This window comes from Bison bison, unplaced genomic scaffold, assembly GCF_000754665.1.
Source record: "Bison bison bison isolate TAMUID 2011002044 unplaced genomic scaffold, Bison_UMD1.0 scf7180017864139, whole genome shotgun sequence".
In the NCBI taxonomy this organism is placed as follows: domain Eukaryota; kingdom Metazoa; phylum Chordata; class Mammalia; order Artiodactyla; family Bovidae; genus Bison; species Bison bison.
This window is the reverse complement of record NW_011494711.1, coordinates 6,789,798-6,802,024: the sequence shown is the minus strand read 5'-3', so window position 1 is coordinate 6,802,024 and position 12,227 is coordinate 6,789,798. Positions and strand designations below refer to the sequence as shown.

Below are 12,227 nucleotides of genomic sequence, written 5' to 3'. Positions count from 1 at the left end.
AATCTTGGAGCCCAGAAAAATAAAGTCTGACACTGTTTCCACTGTTTCCCCATCTATTTCCCATGAAGTGGTGGGACCGGATGCCATGATCTTAGTTTTCTGAATGTTGAGCTTTAAGCCAACTTTTTCACTCTCCACTTTCACTTTCATCAAGAGGCTTTTGGGTTCCTCTTCACTTTCTGCCATAAGGGTGGTGTCATCTGCATATCTGAGGTTATTGATATTTCTCCCAGCAATCTTGATTCCAGCTTGTGTTTCTTCCAGTCCAGCGTTTCTCATGATGTACTCTGCATATAAGTTAAATAAACAGGGTGACAATATACAGCCTTGATGAACTCCTTTTCCTATTTGGAACCAGTCTGTTGTTCCATGTCCAGTTCTAACTGTAGTTCTAGCACTGGGTTGCTATGTTTCATGAACGTATCTCTCATCTCCTCAACTTGATTATATACAGCTTAATATCTTTGGTATCTACCACAACTCCCACTTGATACAAAACTCATCATTCTGTAAACATTTCCTTTCTTTTCCTGTTCTTTGGCTTTGCTTTCCTCCCTGCCTGGAACTCTGTATCCTGGTGACACGCTATACTGTCCATTCCTGGCAGCCCTCCTTATTTCAACAGCCTTCACGTTCTCCCAAAGATCTTCTATTCCCACAAACAGAATTAATCTGTGTTCCCTGTATTTGTATTTCTGTTACAGCACTTCTCATGCTCTCCTTCATAATGTAGTTGTTTACAGACCTGTCTGCTCTAGCAGACTATGAGCTCCTGTTATATAAGGACCGTATCTTATTCACCTTCTTGCTACCATTGCACTTAGCACGGATCTCGTACTTACCAATTTTTCAGCAAGTATGTGTCAGTTTAAGTCTTATACTGGATGGTAGACAACTAGATGTGAACTAGTTGTTAGTTGTTAGTTGTGTCTAACTAGTTGTTAGACACCTACAAATGTGGTTGGTATGTAGAGAGCTACTTACCTGCTCTGTGCTCTTGGGATACCTGGACCCTGGGAATAGTTATCAGTTAGAATCACCTGGTTCACATATAAAACTGTGTCTGTGTTGGGTATGGTTTCACTACTGTGCAGGCAGTAAATGGCACAGGCTCTGCGAGGCTATCCTCATTGAAATGACAGGTCACTCTGTGACCAGTGAGCCCATATTCTGCTTTGGGAAAAGAAAAGAATGTCTTATCTGTTCAAACCAGTTTAGGATTGTAAAATTTTCTGATGAATCGGCTTATTTTGTTGACAGGCCTGGCCCTGACACCTGGGTCTGGGTGGGTTAGTAGAGGGACATGCCTGTCCTCTGTGACTGGGGACTGCCCCAGCCCTGGGCATCTTGATGAAGGCTCTGGAGACCTAGAGAGGAAGCTCACCACATCAGCCCTGGCTGGCAGGCACATCACTTAGAGCTGCCACATGGTTCAGAGGGGAGAGTGGGTCAAGGACATCATCCCATCCCCCTGTGCAAAGGACAGCAGTGTTCTTTGTGCTGCTGTCTGACCAAAAACCAAAACTGATTGTCTTCAGGTTATTCTCAAAGAAGGAGTGCCTCCTGAGTGAACTCAGCTTTTGTAGGCAGAAAAAAATGTGGAAGGATAAGGCCAACCTGATTCCTCAATTTCATTTTAGCCCATACCTTTAATTGTCCCAATCAAAGTTCTTATTAGACCCTTTAATTCTTCTTCACCTCGACTAATATAAACTTTACATCTCTATCCATTTGGGGGAGAAGGGGGGCTTAAGCAACATCAATTTATCTTCTCACGCTTCTGGACATGGAAAAGACAAAGTTAAGTGCTGGTAGTGTTGGTTTCTGGCAAGACCTCTCTTCCCGGCTTGCAGGCAGCTGCCTTCTTGCTGAGTCCTCTTATGGCCTTTCTTCTGTGTTGAGACACTCTTGGGTCTTTTTCTCTTGTAAGGACACCAGTCCTGTTTGATTAAGGTCTCACTATCCACTTTCTTTTCCACTATCCACTCCTTTTAACAGAGCAGTTAAAATAGCAAACATGGGCTCAGTCAAGAAACAAAGGACCAGGATAAATCCGTCAACAGAAGTGTCCTTGCCAACCAGTCCAGAGTGCTAACTCAACTGAGTGCTTGCCTTGGAGGGCATCATCTTCACAGTGGTTCCTTGAGTTAGGTTAATATGTTCCACTTCAGAAAGGAGACAGCAGAAAAAGATTAGGTGTCTTGTCCAAAGCAAATATCTAGTAAATGGCAGTCTTAGGATTCCAACCTGTCTAGTTTCAAAGCCCAACTCTGAACTGCTTATTTTTCCCAGCTTTCATGAGTAAGCACGTCCTGTCCTTATGTTTCCTGATGAAAAATAAAGGTGATCTGAATAAATTAAATCATAGTATCTCTCCCAAACTCATTCTAATCCATAATTTTATCTCAAATTTTTTGGGGGTTTGGTCCAAAAGTTTCCAACTAAAAAAAAAAAAAAAAGCAGACCTGAATTTCTTCCCTGACCACTTTGAATATAATAATGCGCTAATGGATAGGCCTGAAGCAAGAGGGGGAAGCCTGCAAGGTTGGTAGTCCCATCCCATCCATGGGAATAGTTGAGTGCATGTATTTTGATGTCAGTTCAAATGAATATTCTATCACCAAGTGAGTACTTGAAGACCGAATTCCTGGCACTTTGAGAAACAGACCTAAAGAACATCTTTAAGAACAGAGCTCAGAAGAATCTTAGAGATCATTCAAGAGATGCTTTGACCTGAAATGTAAGTCTTGGCTTCATTATTGATGATGGAGTGACTTAGAGCATGCAGCTTGAGCTCTCTGTGAGGGCTCAAAGTGCTTTGAAGAGAAATCAAGATTGTGTACTGGAGGAAACATAGCATACTTGGTAATTGTTGGTTTGTTCTGAAAGGAGAGAGAGAAAGAGAAAGAGAGGGATTCTACATTTTTTTAAAGCCTCAAGCTTTGGCGACCTCTCATCCAGCAGCACCTGCCAACGCCTCTACTGGGCTTGGTGATTAGCTATTTATTAGAAAGGGCTTCTGAGTCAGTCAGATCAGAGTTCACCACACTTCGCCCACTGCGTGACCTTGGGAATATTCAGTTTCTCTTCAGTCTTGGTTACTTCAGTGTGGATAATGTGCTCCACGTCTCAAAGTTTTTATGGTGACTAATTAGATAACATCTGTAAAGTGCTGTTTTACTGTGATTAAGGCCTCATTTCTTAGTTCCAAAGGTTGAACCAAGAATTTCCTCTAACCTAATGAGCTCTGACATACTTATCAGATGGCAGTCAAAAAACAAGACTTGTTTTCATTCCCAACTTCTGAACCCACTGGGGAGGAAGGGCATGGCTCTTGCCATCCCACATACCAAGTGAAGTTGATCGGGGCTTATGGGGGAGGGTGGGCATTGTCTAACCACAATTAAGGCCCCAAAGAGCAAAGGGTGGGTAGCAAGTGTGTGAGGAATATAGCAGCTTGGAGGACAAGTCCCATGACAGTAAGATGCGGGAGGACTTCTTCTGTAGAGGTAACTAGATGTGGGCGTGGCTCCTGTGCAGAGCAGCATGCATTCTACATATGCATAAGGGACCCACCAGACCACTCACATACCCTCAAATCATCAGTCTTATAATTCAAAAATAGCATTGATACCTATATTTAAACTACTGCACTACGTTGCATCATCTTATTTTTAACATAAGACCTACAGGCTTTGCAAATTTAGGAGACTGGTGGCCAAAGAGAAAAACTCACACTCAGCTACCATTTGTGGGGACCCCAAGCCCTTTCAGAGGGGATAGTCCTTTCCAAAGACCACAGTCAATAAAAGTGCTTAACACTAAGTGGGACGTAGTAAGTTCTCAATAAATACTGTGGTTATTATAGATTTTTATATTATAATGATTATTAATATTTAATGTTGCCCATCAAAATCATCATTTGAGGTTAACATAGAAAATTTCAAGCTACATAATTCTATTAAATAAGTACATACTCATTTATATTATATATACAAATGTGAATATCTATATATATAATATTAGCTTAAATTTCTCAAGGTAAAACTTTCAACTGTACAGAAAGGTATAAAATAACAATAAACAAAAGTTTGTTTTCCTCTTCTTCTGTGTTTGTGTGTGTGTGTGGAGAGAGAGACTCTTAAAATATTTATTTTAACACAATTTTAAAACAACATGCCAGATTATTTTGTAGTTTGATCTTATGACTTAATTTTACATATAATTACTTAGAGGTCTATATCATGCTTTTTAACATCTACATACTATTCTATGTGTGAATGCACCATACTTTTAAAAACATAGCTTCTATGCCTAACATCTAGGTTTTTATGATTCTTTTGCTATCATATGTAGTGTTATAGTGAATATTGTTGTTGTTGTTCAGTCACTCAGTCATGTCCAACTCTTTGCAATGCCATGGAGTGCAGCACACCAGGTTTCCCTGTCCTTCACCATATCCCTGAGTTTGCTCACACTCTTGTTCATTGAGTCAATGATGCCATCCAACCATCTTATCATCTGTCACCCCCTTCTCCTGTGCTCAATCTTCCCCAGCATCAGAGTCTTTTCCAATGAGTCAGCTCTTCCCATCAGGTGGCCAAAGAACTGGAACTTCAGCTTCAGCATCCGTCCTTCTGATGAACATTCAGGGCTGATTTCCTTTAGGATTGATGGTTTGATCTGCTTGCTGTCCAAGGGACTCTGAAGAGTCTTGTCCAGCATCACAGTGTGAAAACATCAAATCTTCAGCGCTCAGCCTTCTTTATGGTCCAACTCTCACATCTGTACATGACTACTGGAAAAACCATAGTTTTGACTAGATGGACCTTTGTTGGCAAAGGGACATCTCTGCTTTTTAATATGCTGTCTATGTTTGTCATAGCTTTTCTTACAAGGAGCAAGCATCTTTTAATTTCATGGCTGCAGTCACCGTCTGCAGTGATTTAGGAGCCCAAGAAAATAAAATCTGTCACTGTTTTCATTGTTTCCCCAATCTATTTGCCATGAAATGATGGGACCAGATGCCATGATCTTAGTTTTTTGAAAGTTGAGTTTTAAGCCAGTGTTTTCACTCTACTCTTTCACCTTTATCAAGAGGCTCTTTAGTTCCTCTTCACTTTCTACCATAAGGGTGGTGTCATCTGCATCTAAGGTTATTGATATTTCTCCCAGCAATCTTGATTCTAGCTTGTGCTTCATCTAACCCAGCATTTTGCATTATGTACTCTGCATAGAAGTTAAATACATAGGGTGACAGTATACAGCCTTTTCCCAGTTTTGAGCCAGTCCATTGTTCCGCGTCCAGTTAGAACTGTTGCTTCTTGATCTGCATATAGGTTTCTCAGGAGATGAGTAAGGTGGTCTGGTATTACAGGAATAGTCTTATATGTACGTTTATACATACATATCTGATATAGGTATATTTCTAGGGTAAATTTCTTCAGATAGAATGGTTTGGCTAAAATTTTTGTCTGTTTTAGTTTTGATTGTTTTTGCCTCATTACCTCCAAAAATATAATGTCAACTTACATTCTTACTAAAGTATATGTCACTTTTACTGCTCCCTCACTAGTAGTGGGTATTATCAAATAGTTTGATCTAATAAGTGAAAATAGTAGCATATTTTAAGCTATATTTCCTTATGTAGGAAAGAAGCCAAAGCCCTTTTCAGTGTACATTCTTGTTTGTTTTTCTGTTTCTTAATTTTATTTGCCATGTTGGTGGGTGAAGAGGCAGGTTGTTTATCTCTTTCTTATTACTTTGTTAGTGCTCTTTGAGTATGAAGAACATTAAGCCCAGGTCACTTATGTGACCATTTTTTTCTATTTTTGTCATTCTCAATTTTGTATTTCTTTCCCAGATAAGTATTTAAAATTTCTATATAGTCAAGTTAATAAATCTTTTCATAGCTTCTGAACATTTTTGCATGCTACATTAAAACTGTAGCCATAGTTTTTGTTAGTGCTAGTATAAATATATGTGTATATGTAATAAATATGTAACTACGTGTCCATAATTTTGCCTTGAAATTTCTTCATCTGCAATTTATTTTTATACAAGAAATCCAGTAGAGATCTACCTTTTTTTCCCTCCAATTGGCCATCTACATTTCCCAACATTACTTATGGAATAATCACTCTCTCCCCATTGATTTGAAATGTTTCCTGTGTTTATATTAATTGTCAATATACAGTGGTTGATTTGCAGACTCTTATTTCTTTGTTCTGCACCAATACCAAATTTAAGTTCTGTAGTTTTATAATGTTTTAATATTTATTAAAAAGGTTAATTCGTGTTGGTCTTTTAAAAATATTTTTTCTGAGAGTTTTTGAATATTAATTTTTCCAAATCAACTTTCATATCATTTTGTCAGGCTGACATCAGTGCTGTTTCCTGTTCTCTCCAACGTGGCTTTCAGCAGCATCTGTAGGCCAGAAGTGTCTGTTCCCTTTGGGTGAAGCCTGGGCCTTACCGAGTGCTCCTTTTACATTTCTCTTCCTCCTCCTGAAACCTCCTCTTTCGGTTTTTCATTCAGTAAATAGTTTTGAGCTCTCCTGTGCGATGCAAAGCTCTGTGCTGGGGGCTCTGAGGACAACAGAAGCTGAGAAGACATGATTCTGCCTGAAGTATTGATAGATGCTCCACTCTGGCTTCTGTCACATCTGTAGGCGTCTCTGAGGAGGCAAATTTCTGTTCTGTTCTTGATGACACACCTGGATTCTTTTAGCAGTCAACATGCATTCCTTTAATGAGAGACGTTGTGAATATTTTCACAGAACTGAAGAGAATTTTTCATCAAACAGTTTCTGAGGCTACAGAATGGTAAGGAGAGGTTCAAATCCTTTTCCTATTTTCTTCTAAACCAACCTATATTATTCTTCCCTTTACATACTAGAAGGAAAAGATTAAAAAAAAATTTTTTTTAAGACACAAGTGATTGCCTATAGCCACTTTTAGGAGAAACATACTTACTGTTGTTAGGTCTCTAATATGACTCTTGAGAAAATAGACCACAGCATAAAAGTAGTGTTTTGCGGGCCACTTTGTAAACCACTGTGGGGGAATGTGAAGTGTCAGTCACTTTTCCAGAAGGGTCGTGTGCATGTGTGTGCTCTGTTGTGTCCATCTCTTTCGACCCCATGAACTGTAGCCCACCAAGCTCCTCTGTCCCTGGAATTTTCCAGGCAAGAATACTGGAGTGGATTGTCATTTCCTACTCCAGGGCATCTTCCCAATCCAGGGATCGAACCTGTGTCTCCTGCATTGGCAGGTGGATTCTTTACCACCAGCACCACCTGGGCAGCCCCAGGAGGATCATAGATGGCCACATTTATAAGTAGTTGCCTCATCACTATGCAGCTCAGCAGTTACTAGCAGCACATTCAAGATTTTCTGAGCAAATACTGTCATTTCCCTTTGAATATCTCTCCTGAAACTAAATTAGTGCAGCTTGAGCCACTGCCCTTGAATGAAGACTTCATGCTGTGGCTACTGCTTGCAGCCAGTGCTGAGGTCAGCCAGGTGAGCCACCTAGGCACTCACCTGCATCATGTGGATTGGTCAGGTGCTCTCAGTTCTGACCAGGTACGGCTGGTCCCTGGGGTGGCTGCTCAGTGTCCCATGATGTTGTTCTGTGACCTGTACTAAGTAAAGCTTGACTGCTTGAGGCCACCTTCTCCAAGCAGGCAGTCCACTTTGCCTTTCCCAGGAGACTGAGCTCCATAATCTCATCATCCATACCATTAAAATAACATTCTTATTGGAAGCAAAGTGTGATCATGACTCTTTTTCAATTTCTGTCACCCTTTCGTCTCACAGAGAGTTTCAATTTATTACTGTGTTCATTGGTGTAGCACTTTTTACATACTTGTATGATGTTATGCATGCATGCATACATGACCAGTCACTCAGTCATGTCTGACTCCTTGTGACTGTAGCCCACCAGGCTCCTCTGTCCATGGGATTTTCCAGGCAAGAATACTTGAGTGGGTTGCCATTTCCTTCTCCAAGCGATCTTCCTGACCCAGGGATTGAACCCAGGTCTCCTGCATTGACAGGTGTGTTCTTTACCAGTGAGCCACCAGGAAAGCCCATGATATTATGCACTGATAGTCAAAGCAGTTTTGCCAAGTAGCATTCATGTAAAGTAATCTCTGTCTCTTGTTCTCCCCCCAGTGTATTAGGCTGAACCATATGAAATTGCAGTCTTCCTAATAACCCGAGATAAGAGGAATCTGTCCCCTGTCACCACCATCACCATTGATTTACCTTTCAAATCTATTAGCCCACATTTCAGCTTCTCCTTTCCCACAATCTCCTAAATGGCCATGGCTGATACAGATTTCCTTTTTATCTCTATTGGGGCCTTTTTGTCACCTCCCTCTTTATACTTATGAGGCCAAAAGAAATTTTTCTGCTGTTATTGTTTCATCATTGATGGGTTTCCTTGGACTAGCAATCAAAAGAGATACCTATCAATCATGACGTATGTGAGTCAAATCGTTATGCTATATATCCTAAATTTATACAGAACTGTGTATCAGTTATATCTCAATAAAAGTCAAAGAATAAATGCAAAAAAGAGAGAAAAATACCTATCTGAAATCAGGCAATTACAGCAGTTGCCAAATGAGTCAACATAACAAGAAAGATACAGTTGGCTAAGCTTTCTGAATGAATATTATTTACTTTAACTGAAGTTATGTAAAAACAGTTATAGTAGAACCTATTAATTTGGATTCCACTAATCAGATAATTCAGACTAATTATTATATATAATTAATTATGTAATTATAATTCAGTTTTTAACTATATATCGATATGTAATTTTAATTTAGCTACAAGAAATAATTTAAATACATAGTATAAACACAATTGGAGAAGTTAGCACTTAAGAAAAGAAAACTCTCAAGGGGGCCTTAATATCCTCTACCAATCACTAAAATTCTGAGTAAAAGTCCCATCACTAAAGAGAAACTCAAAGAAATCCACACACTAGAACCTTGATAATCTAGAGATACTATGTGAAGTGAGAAATAGCAAACATGCCTTTTGAAAAAGCAGTCTGAAATTCCCTTTCCGTGATCTAAGAGTGTCATTTTTTTACCTGCATCCATCAGTCCTAATTAGTGAGATTTTGGTGTACAGTCTACATTAACAAAATATTTTGCATCAGGTTTTTGTGATAGCTCAGTTGGTAAAGAATCAACCTGCAATGCAGGAGACCCTGGTTTGATTCCTGGGTCGGGAAGGTCCCCTGGAGAAGGGATAGACTACCCACTCCCGTATTCTTGGGCTTCCCTTGTAGCTCAGCTGGTAAAAAATCCATCTGCAATGCAGGAGACCTAGGTTCAATCCCCCGATTCGGAAGGTCCCCTGGAGAAGGGAAAGGCTACCCACTCCGGTACTCTGGCCTGGGGAATCCCATGGACTGTATAGTCCTTGGGGTCACAAAGAGTCGAACACTACTGAGCAATATTCACTTTTGTAGAGGAAATTTAAAAAGAGATTATGCCCATACTCCTGCACCATGCCCTGTGACAGTGGCATGAAGGGAAGCTCTTTTTGCCTGTCTGAGCCTCAGATGCTTCATCTATAAAGTGGGGATAATCATAACCTATTTCTTAGGGTTGGTGGGCTGATATAAAGTTCATAAGTTAGTGAATCACAAAAAGTAAGGGTTGAGTAAGCATTCATTCTCTTCCGTTTCCCTTTATGACCTTTTCTGATCATACTCCTTTGCTGCCCTTGACCAACTGCCCTTTGAAACCTAAAATTGAAGCTTAGTCAGATTAATTGCTGGGCTTCTGTCCAATAAAAGTGGGCTGCAGAGTTTGCCTTATTCTTTCAACCAATATATTCAAAGACCTCTTTACAAGATACAGAGCAAGGTGAAAGTGAAGTGAAAGTGAAGTCACTTCAGTCGTGTCCGACCCTTAGCGACCCCATGGACTGCAGTCTACCAGGCTCCTGCGTCCATGGGATTTTCCAGGCAAGAGTACTGGAGTCTGTTGCCATTTCCTTCTCCAATGCATGAAAGTGAAAAGTGAAAGTGAAGTCGCTCAGTTGTCTCCGACTCTTAGCGACCCCATGGACTGCACCCTACCAGGCTCCTCCGTCTGTGGGATTTTCCAGGCAAGAGTACTGGAGTTGGGTGCCATTGAAAGTGCAAGGTACCTAACACCAAAATTAAGCAGTCATCTCTAAGGAATTTCAAAAGTTACTTGTTCTGCCAAAGTTCTGGTAATGTACATATTATCCAGTGCTCTGGATTAGGGCACTGAAAACCATAATTCAATAAAAAAGAAAAAAATCTTATGCTCTTGAGGGGTGGGACAGCTAATAATTAACATCACACCCAGTTAGCATAAACCTTGGTCAGTAAACCAACCACCTATCGTGGAACAAAGAAATAGATTCTGATGGGAAGCAGAGTGTCTTTCTTTCAATAAATCTGAGGTTCTACTATGTGGCAGACACTGCCCAGGTGTATCTACTTGGAGATCCAGACTAGACCCTGCTAGGCTGGGTGGGTGCCCTTGCAAAAGGCTCTGGACATGTTTGATGAAGGGGTGGAGAAGAAGAAAGCAGCTGCAACAAAATGAGGGGCTATCCTGTAAAGATAAATGTTACCTAAGAGACATTTTTGCCTAGGGCAGCCTCATGAGGGGATCTTTACTCATCCACTCTGGGAAACCTGGGAAAGTAATCAAGAAAGAGCTCCGTTTCTTCTGAAGTGTGGAAAAGTGCATTGTTAAGTCATTGCAAACTCAGTGGGAAGAAACAAGCTCAAATCCATTGGGATATGCATCTCTGGACATTTACTATCACTTAGTCCACTTAATGCAACTATTAAAATACCAAATCAACATCAAGTTTATGTAAATTCACTTGTCTCATCTGGAAGGGAAACTGCATAGTCCAGTGTGGTTGCCACTAGTTACATGTGGGTTCAGTTCAGTTCAGTTCAGTTGCTCAGTTGTGTCCGACTCTTTGCAACCCCATGGACTGCAGCATGCCAGGCCTCCCTGTTCACCACCAACTCCCGGAGTTTACTCAAACTCATGTCCATTGAGTAGGTGATGCCATCCAACCATCTCATCCTCTATCGTCCCCTTCTCCTCCCACCTTCAATCTTTCCCAGCATCAGGGTCTTTTCAATGAATATTCAGGACTGATTTCCTTCAGGATGGACTGGTTTGATCTCCTTGTAGTCCAAGGGACTCTCAAGAGTCTTCTCCAACACCACAGTTCAAAAGCATCAATTCTTTGGCACTCAGCTTTCTTTATAGTCCAACTCTCACATCCATACATGACTACTGGAAAAACCATAGCTTTGATTAGATGGACCTTTGTTGGCAAAGTAATGTCTCTGCTTTTTAATATGCTGTCTAGGTTGGTCATAACTTTTCTTCCAAGGAGCTAGCATCTTTTAATTTCATGGCTGCAGTCACCATCTGCAGTGATTTTGGAGCCCCCCAAAATAAAGTCTGACACTGTTTCCACTGTTTCCCCATCTACTTGCCATGAAGTGATGGGACCAGATGCCATGATCTTAGTTTTCTGAATGTTGAGTTTTACATGTGGGTATCTACATTTAAATTAATTGAAGTGAAACAAAATTTTTAACCCTTAAAAATTAAATGAACAATGCAGTTCTTCAGTCTTGCTAGGCAGATTTCAAATGTTCCGTAACCACATGTAGTTGGTGGCCACCGTAGTGGACAGTGCCCACGCGGAGAATAGCCAGCATTGCAGAAAGTTCTCTTGGACCACACTGATCTTGTTTGTGCCATTATTATGCTTGTACTCTATGCTGTACTATGGCATCTTAGTAATACTCTAAAATAAGCCTGAAGGGGTCGTTCCTATTTTGCAGATGAAGAAAGAATCTCAGAAAAGATAAGTAGCTCCTCTCACATGGCTCTCACAACAGAACCTGACAGATGGTCAATGTCCAGTGAATGGTAGGAAGTGAGAGGCCCAGGACTGACCACAACGCTCAAAAGTTCCAACAATAACCAGATTCTGGTCCAGTGTTAGTGCATTTTAAAATCAAACATTAATAAACTCTCCCTCTCCTTGCTCTAATTTAATGACGTATTTAAATACTAAAACTACTCAGAAGAAGAAGTATATATTTCAGTTTTAAAAGGACAAGACAAGTAAGTGGATCCCTGGGTCTTGTGGTGGGTTTGGAGAGTGACTGCAAATGGATAGAAGGG

General features: G+C 40.5%; 1 protein-coding gene and 1 long non-coding RNA gene across 2 annotated transcripts in view; both read left to right on the top strand.

Moving 5' to 3' along the window:
* The window catches only part of CACNB4 (calcium channel, voltage-dependent, beta 4 subunit), a 143,137-nt gene that overhangs the window by 65,920 nt on the left and 64,990 nt on the right, over positions 1 to 12,227 (top strand). The window lies entirely within an intron of this gene.
* Positions 1 to 12,227, top strand: part of LOC104988623 — an 18,608-nt gene that overhangs the window by 6,180 nt on the left and 201 nt on the right. Inside the window, exon 2 of the long non-coding RNA XR_825262.1 lies at positions 5,798 to 5,802. This is a non-coding gene — a long non-coding RNA (uncharacterized LOC104988623). The remainder of the gene's footprint in view (positions 1 to 5,797; positions 5,803 to 12,227) is intronic.